General features: G+C 41.7%; 1 long non-coding RNA gene across 1 annotated transcript; it reads left to right on the top strand.

Annotated features, from left to right (window-relative positions):
* The first annotated feature begins 485 nt into the window (after nt 1-485).
* Nucleotides 486-9,272, top strand: LOC108502732. The gene is made up of 4 exons (XR_001876578.1): nt 486-597; nt 2,448-2,590; nt 4,724-4,786; nt 7,551-9,272. It is a non-coding gene; the product is annotated as an uncharacterized LOC108502732 (long non-coding RNA).
* The last annotated feature ends 1,717 nt before the right edge of the window (nt 9,273-10,989 follow it).

Genomic DNA, 10,989 nt, shown 5'->3' with positions numbered 1-10,989 from the left:
CTCAGCAGGTCTTCTCTGCACTCTGCTGTTATTAATGTAAATCATTGCATCGTGTGATAGAGGAGCAATGTGGCAGGAGAAGATTTTGAACAGGTTTCCTCTGTGACTACCAATACCTTCAGGAAGAACTTGAAACACAGACCACTCTGTTTCCTCTGGCACACAAATGCAAAGAGATATCAGAAGAGGGAAAGGGTAGTGCAAAGCAGCCAGGGTAGTTCACTGCTGAAGTTTTCTTTGGGTCACAGCTTAGTAGATTGTGATGTTTGTAAGAAAATTCAACACTCACAACATTTTTCAAGTGTCTATAATTGTCTTTATCTTCAGTCCAAGATATTTGACTTCACACAAATATTATTTGTTTGCTTTTCTTAGGCAACATTAATACATCCCTTGAGCCGCTAACCTAGGGAAAAATCTACTAAGAAAGTGAAATAATTTTGGTGCATGATCTAAACTTGAATTCTGGTTGGCAGGTTTTGGTTACTTCTGGCATGATGAGGACTCAAACACAGCCACAGCAGGGAAGCCCCCTGGGCTGGGGCAGCTCTGGCCTCAGCCTCTCCTTGGTTCATGTTACATATCTGTGAAATGCAGGTAAGGGCTGGCACCTGCTTTGCAAACTGTTTTGACACTAGATGGTTAAAAATGTCACTGAAGATAAGGACATTGTTTCATTGCTAGTGTACATTTAGTGAAGTGATACAGAAAGGAGCAGAAAGAAGTAAACCACTTCTGTCTTGTGACTTTTAAACAGGGAAGATTTTTGATACATATAGTATAGATAAATACTGTAATAGCTCCTCTGTGGACGTTTTGAAATAATCCTTAAAGCTCTCTAAAACTCTGTGTGAGAGATGTCTGGAGGTTCCTCTTTTAGAGTTAAGTATGGGTTGATGAGTTCTTTAGGTTGGTTTAGTCCAACTGCTGCATGAAATACAAAGTAAGGTAAGAAAGTAAGCTGAGAAATACAACTAAGGAAGAAAAAAGAAATAGTAGATTAAAGGCAAAGGTATAATTTCATAGAGTCACAGAATATTCTGGCTTGGAAGGGACCTTGAAGACCATACAGTTCCAACCCCCTGCCATGGGCAGGGGCACCCCCCACCAACCCAGGTTACTCCAAGCCCTGTCCATCCTGGCCTTGGACACTTCCAGGGCTGGGGCAGCCACAGCTTCTCTGGGCAACCTGGTGCCTCAGCACCCTCACAGGGAAGAATTTCTCCCCAGTACCCAATTTAAACCTACTCTCTTTCACGTGTTTGATTCCTATATTACTGTGTGTTAACATGATTTTAAGTACCTTTCTGTTTGTAAAGCTCCTGATCACTTGCATTGAAGTATTAAACATAGTAATTTTTATTACCTGAGAAGCTTTATCCCTGAGAAGTGTTACCTAACACTGAGAAGTGTTTTCTCCCAGGCAGTGCAGGGAAAGCAAATTAAAGCCGGGGAGAGCAGGACACATGCAAACAATGCACAATTGAGAGCACCCTCACCATTGATTAACCTGCTAGGAAAAGCTGCTAACAGGTCAGGGAAGTGAAATGGATATTTTACAGATATTTTGCCTGTTACAGAACAAATTCTGGCAAATGATACATGAAGTAGTTCATGACACTGTCACCAGAAGTTCTAGAGTGCCAGTGGTGTCTGATTTTTGCATACCTGGGAGCTCCTCCTACTCACAGCAGCTCCAAATGTGTGTCTGATGGAGCAAGACTTGCCTCAAGCAAGATGTTCACCCCTTTCTCAGGCACACACAGAGCACTGCTTACAAAGCAGCATCGCCAGAGACTTAAATAAAAGAAGTCCTGTGGAACATATCCAGTCCTCAGACACTACTTGGTTGATTTTGTAATTGGTGAATGCCCTTATCAGCATTTCACTTTTCTTGATGTTTAATCAGCAGGGAGGGATTTGATTTCCACAATGTCAGCCCACACCCAACTAACTCATCTGTACAGGCACTTTTTTAATCTCTAAATGGAAAGATATTAACAGGTTTGGTTTTGGTCTGAAAAAAATAGTATCTTCATAGTTCTACCTTTTCAAGCTGATATTTGGAAGATTTAGTTGCTACTCTGAAATGGACTCATAGAATCTTATAATGGTTTGGGTTGGAAGGACCTTAAAGGTCACGTAGTCCCAACCCCTCTGCCAAGGCCTTACCTCCAGCTCTTCCCTCTCCTATTTCTGTTCCTACAGAAACACACCTCAGTTAAATTCTCCTTGATACTTTTCTTGCGGTGAGAAGGTTTGAAATGGCTTACCGAATTCAAGTTGTGACAAAATGGGACAATTTGGGCTTTCAGTCCCTCAGGAAGTCTGCAACATTTCAGCTTCTCCTTTCATGTAAACTGACCACAGTTCTGTGTGTGGTTGGACAGTTGATGTCACACCTAACTCAAGCTGACTACCGGTTTTCTCCTGTCTTTTCCCTGTAGGCTGCTGACTACAGTCAAATTACCTACAAAACAAGAAGTCAGCTGAGATAAAGAATTGGAGAAAATGGCTCTGGTTGTCTGAGGTGCTCTGCAATATTTGTCATCTGTGGATTAGCAGCAATCAGCAAAACTCACAATAAGCGGTAAGTGCTCTAAATGTCATAATGAGCTCAGCCGTTGAAATCTGAATGCCATTTATGTTGCCCTTTGATAATAATTTGTGATTGCCACTCAAGGAGGCAATCATGTATCCAGCACAACTGAAAATTAGATGCATAACCCTGGCTTTCCATTACAGCCTGAGCTGCCGTGAAGTGTACTAAAATGGTCTTTGACTGCATTCATGTTTCAATGTCTTACACCCATGTCATGTAATAGAAGTGAATCTTAAATAACAGAATTTATTTGGGAAAATGTGTGTAGATTACAGGTATTCTTTGGAGAACTCCACAGACAGTGTTCTAGTCATGTTATGACACTAAAAGCATCTGGTCTTTCCTGCGTACATTTGTATGTTTTGAACATACAAACTGTTATACCAAGTACCTCTTTTGGAGGCTTGTTTTGTTCTTTTTTTTTTTCCCCTTCCTCCTTTCTTTTTTGGTTATTTATTGCTGACTGCTGAAGTGTTTTGGCTTCATTTTCAGACTATAACACCTTTTGTTTATCTTCTACCTTTAGACAGAATATCTTTTTAATATTTTCTTGTCTGCAAAATTTCTTCAAAGGATGCACAGCTATGACACTCTCTTAGGCTGCTTTTTCTCCTTGTGTGTAAATACCAATTTAATTACAAATGTAACATAAAAACATGTTTTTTTAGTGACAGGCAGGTAAAAATATGGCACTGTTGGCAGAGTGGAATGTCTCCAAGTAGTGCTGTATCTCCTGTCTGGCTGCTTCTCGCTTTCCAACAGCTTTATCCTCAGGTCAAGGAGTTTAACCTTTGTTAAAATTCTTTTGGGTTTTGGACTTCCTGCTGTTAGTTATCGAAGAAGAACACTTCCCAAGGTCTTGGAGAATGATTGGCCAGACAATTGTCAACTTTGCACTCTTTGGGAGTCTTCAGTAGTACGTTTAGTAGTGCTTCAGTACCTACTTTTAGGTATTTGTTGCTATGTAAGATGTTACAGAATAAGGAGGTAGTGGACAAGAAGGGGATCCCAAAGCAAGAGCCATCTCAAAAAGCCTACTCCTAACTTTGAAGCAACACCTTTACTCACCATATTTGCCAGTTCCTCATTCTTAGCAGGACTGGGTTTAGATCTTCTTATCACAGATTTTTGCATAAAAGGCAGTCACTGCACCACATACTCAGCAAAAAGAAATCCTGTGTGAAAATAAGACACCAGTCTTTGAGAGAGGAAATTCTTCCCAGACCACAGGGTTCCTGCATGGAATAAACCTTACTTTATACTTTCTGGATTTTGCAAACAGCCTTAGAAAAACACCTGTATTCAGAAAGGATGTATAAAAAGTGCATCAAATCAGGTAATTATAAGTCACATATATTAGAGCAGCTTTTCAGCATGTCTTTGCTGTGGTGGCTGTTACCTAAACATTGAGATATGGCTCAACAAGCCACGTAAACCTAGAAAATACAGCCTGGGTACTAAATATGACCATTTTCCTGTGAACTTTGTGGACTTTTCATCCAGTAAACCTCTGAAGAGACTGAATAAATTCTATTTGGTACTGAAAGAGAAGGATACTGCAGTAAGTGAGCTTGGAATTGTGTTTGCCCAGAGGTCTGAAAGATGCAAAATTCATAGGAAGATATACCAAGTATCTTTTATTAGACCACATGATATATTATATCTGGAAAAAGCAGATGAGGTTTGGGTTGTGCTGTGTCCTCATTAGATAAAACAGGGGCAAACTTCAAGCCAAATGCTGACTGAGAGAAGTTTGATAAGACAGAAGTAGCTAACTCTGGCAATAGAAAGAAACTGTTAACAGGGGAAGAGGTGATGAGTTGTCTCTCTAATTAGTGTATATAGGAACAGGAAGGTGTTATCAGGGGCTAAAGAACAAATTTTTTAATATTATAAGGCTCATACTACTGTTGAATCTGTGATTTATTTTTTCAATCCAGATGTAATTCCTAGGCTGCAGGAGGTGTTTTGTTGTCCTCCTGTGAAGGTAAGACCTGAGAGGGCAGGAACTAAAGGTAGAGACAGAATTCTCCGGCCAGTCTGTGGGAGTTTCTGGTTTTAGCCAATCTGCATTCCCTGTGGTCCTGCCTGGCTGTTTGTTTTCACCTCTGTGCTTTCCAGGGAGATGAGGCAGTAAAGCCAGACAAGAAAATGTGCCGAGATGAAGACACTGGAAATCTACAGGTAGCAAACCAGGGCCTGCCTCCCTTTGAGCTGAAGCAGTGAGTGCCTGCAGAGCAATGCCTGCCAATGGTCAGATTTGTGCCTTAAAATCTGGGTCTTAGGAAAATAGTTTCAGTTTTCTGGGGTCAACTAATTAAGCCTCATGAGCTGTCTTCACTTTTTAGTCAATGTTATTCAGATTTTCAAGTATTTCTTTTTCTTTATGGAAAAAAAATTTAAAACCCCTCAACCTTTGAAACAGTTTCCAAGAATGAAGAATCCAAGTAAGAGAGAATTAACCCCTGGCCCACTTGGTAGGGCACATCCCTGGGATGTGAAATACTGAAGGAGTCAGAGTACAAACTCAAATATTTGTCTTTCATATGCCATACAAATGCACTTCTTATGTAAAATAGGTATTAACTTAGTCTATTCCTTTAAAGAAAACGTGCTGTGCAGACTCAGGATTACAGGCAGCATTTGTCCCATGAGAAAACAACACTGAGGGAAGAAAAACTTTTCTTTTAATAACAACAATACATTTGCTTTTTTTCTTCAATACTACCATGGTAGATAATAATACTCGAGGGTCTTTCCCACCGTGGTGCACCCAGGAAAGGGATGGGTAGCACAGCAGTAGAGTGTTAGCGGAAATCACAGAATTACAAAATGGTTCGGGTTGGAAGGGACTTTAGAACTCATCCTATTCCACCCCCTGCCATGGGCAGGGACACCTCCCACTAGCCCAGGTTGCTCCAAGCCCCATCCAACCTGACCTTGGACACTTCCAGGGATCCAGGAGCAGCCACAGCTTCTCTGGGCAACCTGGGCCAGGGCCTCCCCACCCTCACAGGGAACAATTTCTTCCCAATATCCCATCTAACCCTGCCCTCTGGCAGTGGGAAGCCATTCCCCTTGTCCTGTCCCATCCATCCCTTGTCCAAAGTCCCTTTCCAGCTCTCCTGGAACCCCTTTAGGCTGGAAGGGGCTCTCAGCTCTCCCAGCCTGGCTCCAGAGAAGAGGGGCTCCAGCCCTGTGGTCAAATTAGTGGCTCTGTTGTGGTCCAGCCCCACAGTATCTGTTTTCACTTGGGTGCTTTGACATATCACTTAATTTGGAATTGATTACTCTGGGCTCAGGTTGGATCAGTCTGGGAACACTGACTGCAGGGCTGCTGCACAGCTGCTCTTATCAGCCCCAAGAAATACAACCTGGTAGAGTTTTGAGGTTGGTTATGCCTTCTTTCATCCTGGTATGTAATACATGGCTGTTAAGTAAAAGTTATATGTTACAATGCACTACCCAATATTCTCAATGGTCTCAAGTTGCACCAGGGGTGGTTCAGGTTTGATATTAGGCCAAATTTCTTCACTGAAAAAGTTGTTAAACATTGCAATGGGCTGCCGAGGGCAGTGGTGGAATCACCATCCATGGAAATGTTCAGAAAATGAGTAAATGGGACACTTGTGGTTTAGTGGGCAGGGTGGTGCTCAGTCAAAGGTTGGATTTGATGATCTTGGAGATCTGTTCCATCCTTAATGATTCTATGATAAAAACCCCCATCAAGTTGCAGAACACTTCAGATGCCAAGTTCACATGGTTCTATAAATTTTTTTTATTTAACTTAATTAATTATTAACTTCCATAAATGAAGTGGAATTTGATATGCAGAATGGAAAGAGGTGCTATACTCTGCACAAACTGCTAATGGCCAGTTTAACTTTGGCTGTGAATATTATTCATTGAAACAATTCAGATAGTTTGAATATAGTAAGTCAGTGTTAAATATCTATCTTTGGTGATTTCAAAATATACATATTTTCAAGTGTAGTGCAGGAAAGCCTTTGCCTTCAGTGAAAAAGGCCAAATGTTCAACTCTAAATCAAACAGGGAGCAGAGCTTTCGAAAGCTTTGCTGAGACTCACCTATTATAAAAGACCAGGAAGACATTTTTTTCTTCACTCAGATCATATATTTTCATTTTCCCAAGCTCTTAACCACAAGGTTCCAGAATTTTCAGTTAATTTTCAGTGAGTTTAAATAGTTTATTTGGTGGCCTAAGAGAGGAATGGTTTGAAAACATCTAAAAATTACCTTTAGAGAATGTAATTTTTTTTTTTCTCCCGGAGTAATTTCCAACCACTTTAATCTGCTGTAAATGTTTGTTGTTAAATGTTTCATAGTCACACAAAGAAAATTACCAAGTCGGGGAATTTGCAGTTTGAATCCCAGTATAGCACGGGATAATACCTTAAAAATTGATCTCCTTAGCCTATTTAGATACAACTAGTAACAAAAAAAACCCCAAACAAACAAACAAACCAATGGAAACCTTCCCCATACTTGAAAAAAAAAAAATCGAAACAAAAACACAAACCCAAAAATCTTTCTTAATTTTTATTAATGATTCTCTCATCAGCATTTAATTTTTCACTTTGGAATCCATACAAGAATTTTAATTGATTTATCCCTACACAGAGTAGCTCTTTCTTACCTTTTTTTTTTCCCTCTTAAGATTAATAAAGCAGTCATATGGAATTCTCTTTTATTTGTTTGATGTAATTGTCCCAGAGGCTGGAGTCATGACTTATCAAGTACTTAGTCTGAATTAACAGGTGACTAATACTGAGATATATTAGGAAGAGTTAACTGTGTTTTCACTGTTGGTCTCAAAATCCAGGCTTCTGTCTGGTGATACCCTGAGAATTAGTGCTCTAAAAGTATCTGCACGTCACAGATATGTCTAATGTTTTGGTTTCTTTTTCATTTTTCTTCTTCTTTTCAGTCTGGATTTCATATACGGGTGTCATGGTTTGAGACTGCCCCCCCTGGGAGCCGGGGGGCCTAGAGGTGATTGAGTGGAAGGGCAGTTTCCCCTGGATGGACAATCACCGCTCGTTTTGTTCGCTCCTGTGAAAAATCGTATACATACAACTGGTGGAAGTTGTTGGCAATCGGTCTGTCTGTCTGCTGCTGTTGTGCCTGCTGCTGTGTGGGTGTGAGAAAGGCCCCAGGGGTGGCAGGGCCCCTTTCTTTCCCCTCCGGGAGGGAAGGGGGCCCCTGCAGCCCACAGCTCTGTCTAAGCCAGGGTTGGAGGCAGCACTGGAGTGAGTGTGTGTTTGTGAAGGAAGGGATTCACAACACCTGAAGGTAAGAGGGAGAGTGAAGCCAGACCGTCTTCTCCCCCCTCTTTGCAGCCAGACTGCGGAGGGGCTTCTCCTTCCCCTCTCGCTGTAAAGTGGAGGGGAGGCTCGGCATTGGAGCAGAGCCAAAGTGGATGGGCAGAATGCAGCTCCGTGCCAGGGAGATAACCTGAAGCAAAATTGGAGATGGACCAGAGAGAGGCCCGGAGGATGTCCTTGCAGTGATCTAAAATGGAAGACGGTCGAAAACTCAGAGGAGGAATGAAGATTCCAGGACATGTACATGTGATAAGCCGAACTAAACTACAGCAGCACGGAACCGAGGTATGAGAGAGAGAATAACAGAGCACAGATGGCACAGAACCAAGGAGAAAGGACTCAGAGCTATCTTCTTGCACTTCCTGAGGAAGAAAGGACTTCAGTAAACAGCTGGAGGTTGGTGGGGGGAGTGAACCCTTTTCTCTGAACACTCCCACGAGAGAAAGACTGGTTACCTATCAGCCTGAAGAGCTTTTCCTGGACTGAATTAAGGGAAAAAGCTTAAAGGGACTAATAGAAGTGTGTAATATTATATATATAGTAGCTTTTAGCTTGTACAGTATTTATTTGTATAGTAATTAATGTATATATACTTCCCCTCTTCCCCTATAGAAGCCTCTTGCCTGAAAGTTTCTCTTCGGTGTTGAGATAAATTGTGAGAAGGGGTGGGGGAAGCCTGGAAATTGGATTTTGGATTTTTGTGGTGGCTCAAACCACCACAACGGGGAACACTGCAATGGTGTAATTGAAAAAAATTATTAAAATGTAACTGTGTTTATGGAAACTTATCCACTTGTAGCTGTCTTTCTAAAATGGTGAATTGTGTTTTGGTGCTGAGTTTTAAGACACAGATTTATTTTTGTGTATCGTTATCATCCTAGAAATCCATGTAAATCATTGCAATCTTGACATTTTTGTGTAAGATCTATCTGTATCCTATAAACTATTTATTAACGAAAGCATCTAAAGACTGGAATATATAAACTGGAGATTTTACTGGACTTTAAGATCTTTTGATTAAAAATACATATCAGGATAAAATATTAATAGATCTGTAGCTGTGTATGTCCTGGTGTTCAGATGGGCTGAGTGTCCAGAGAAGCTCTTGGATTCAGTTTGTGTGGGAGATGCTCATTACATCTGAAGCTTAAAGCCCAGCATTAAACAAATACACAAGAATAACAACAAAGTCTTAATGCAAGAGGGTGGGAGAGTTTGCAGTAATATGTTGTGTATTTACTGGAAATAATAAGCTAACCTTATTCCCTGACTGTTTTCTCCGGATTCTCCCTCAAATATTCTCCTTATTTATTTTTCTCATTTAATTGATTTTGCGCATTTAATTGTTATTCTGGCAGGGAAGGAACACCTGACAGTGCCACTGAGTGTACTGACCCGGGTGGTCCCCCATGCTGAGAACCCAGAGGTTGAGTTGCACTTTTATTTTTGTTTTCCACCAGCCCAAATTACGGTAGGAAGATCAAAAATTGTGGAAAACAAAACCCCTGTGCTGGAAGACTTAAGATAAACCAAAAAAACCTGTGAGCCTGCTCTAGTTATTTGGTAGTAATGAAGCTTTACAGAGGAGGAGAGAAAGATTAAGTAGTAGGGTGCAGGAGATACAAATATTTTGCACCATGGTATATATATCTGTCTATAACATGCATTTTTTGTTAGTTTTCCTCCTCAACCTGTTTATATCTGTAGCCCATGTGGAATGAGTGATATTTTGAGCTGGGAAGATGTGATTTTCTCTAGGACCCAAGAGAATGGCATGAACCTCAGGAGAGGTTTAGGTTGGATATGAGGAAAAGGTTCTTCCCCCAGAGGGTGGTTGGCACTGACCAGGCTCCCCAGGGCAGTGGGCACAGCACCAAGGCTGCCAGAGCTCCAGGAGGGTTTGGACAACGCTCTCAAGACAGGGTGGGATTGTTGGGGTGTTCCGTGCAGGGCCAGGAGTTGGACTGGCTGGTCCCTGTGGGTCCCTTCCAATCAGGACATTCTGTGTTCTGTGATTCTATGTTCTGTGATTCTATGGCAATCAACAACACAAAGTGACTAACTCCCCCCTAAGACATTGGAATCACACATTGATATCATTGATATCATAGATGATCACATTGCCTGCAGGGACTGTGAATCCTCCTTCATTCATTATTTCAGTCCTTCTATTCCTGGCTTGTGTATTCCTGGCTGTACTGGTTCAGCACAGCCTGTTTCACACATTTTAGCTTTATGTGTAACAGAGCAGTGTATGTATGAGGTATTAAAGCCAAGTTACATCCAGTTCTCCACACCCTCTGGCCACCATCCTTGCATGCTCTCTCTCTCTCTCTCTCTCTCTCCACAACCAACCTATGGGGGTTTTTTAATAATTTATTTTCTTCTTCTTCTTCTCTCTCCCAACAGTTCCTGGCAGAAGGTCCTGATGTGAAACAAAAGTGAGAAATGCCCAGAGCTGTCAGGATGTGAAAGCTTGCAGATAACTGTGCACCTATTCATTGCTGGGATTCCTGACTCGACTCCAAAGGCTGTGGGAAATAATAGGGATTAAGAGGCCTATTTCTGATAAAGTTCCCTGGCCAAACAACTGAGCTTCTTCCTTCCCCCTTTCTTAGTGTGCAGCCACCTGCTCAGTGGTTACATACATCCTGCCCACCAAGGACAAAGGGATAGGTTGCCTCTGGTTAAAGCACTGGGATGGGATGCAGGTGTGTTGGATTCAGCTCTTCCTCCCCACACTACAAAAATGCCATAGTTTATCCAGTGAGTTTGGAGTTGGTAAACGTTACTGTAGTTATAAACAAACCGACCTAAATGTAATTTTCCCAGTTCTGGGCTCTGTGATAGAGTTAATTCCAGCCTCCAACAATGCTGTTTTATTCCACTACCTAGAGGGAGCCTATAGTAAAAATGGAGAGAGACTATTTACAAGGGCTTGGGGTGACAGGACAAAGGGGAATGGCGTCCCACTGACAGAGGGCAGGGTTAGATGGGATATTGGGAAGGAATCCCTCCCTGTGAGGGTGGGGAGGCCCTGGC

Source organism: Lepidothrix coronata, unplaced genomic scaffold (genome assembly GCF_001604755.1).
Source record: "Lepidothrix coronata isolate B3197 unplaced genomic scaffold, Lepidothrix_coronata-1.0 Scaffold124, whole genome shotgun sequence".
NCBI lineage: Eukaryota > Metazoa > Chordata > Aves > Passeriformes > Pipridae > Lepidothrix > Lepidothrix coronata.
Note: the sequence above shows the minus strand (reverse complement) of the source record. Positions and strands in the feature narration are given on the sequence as shown.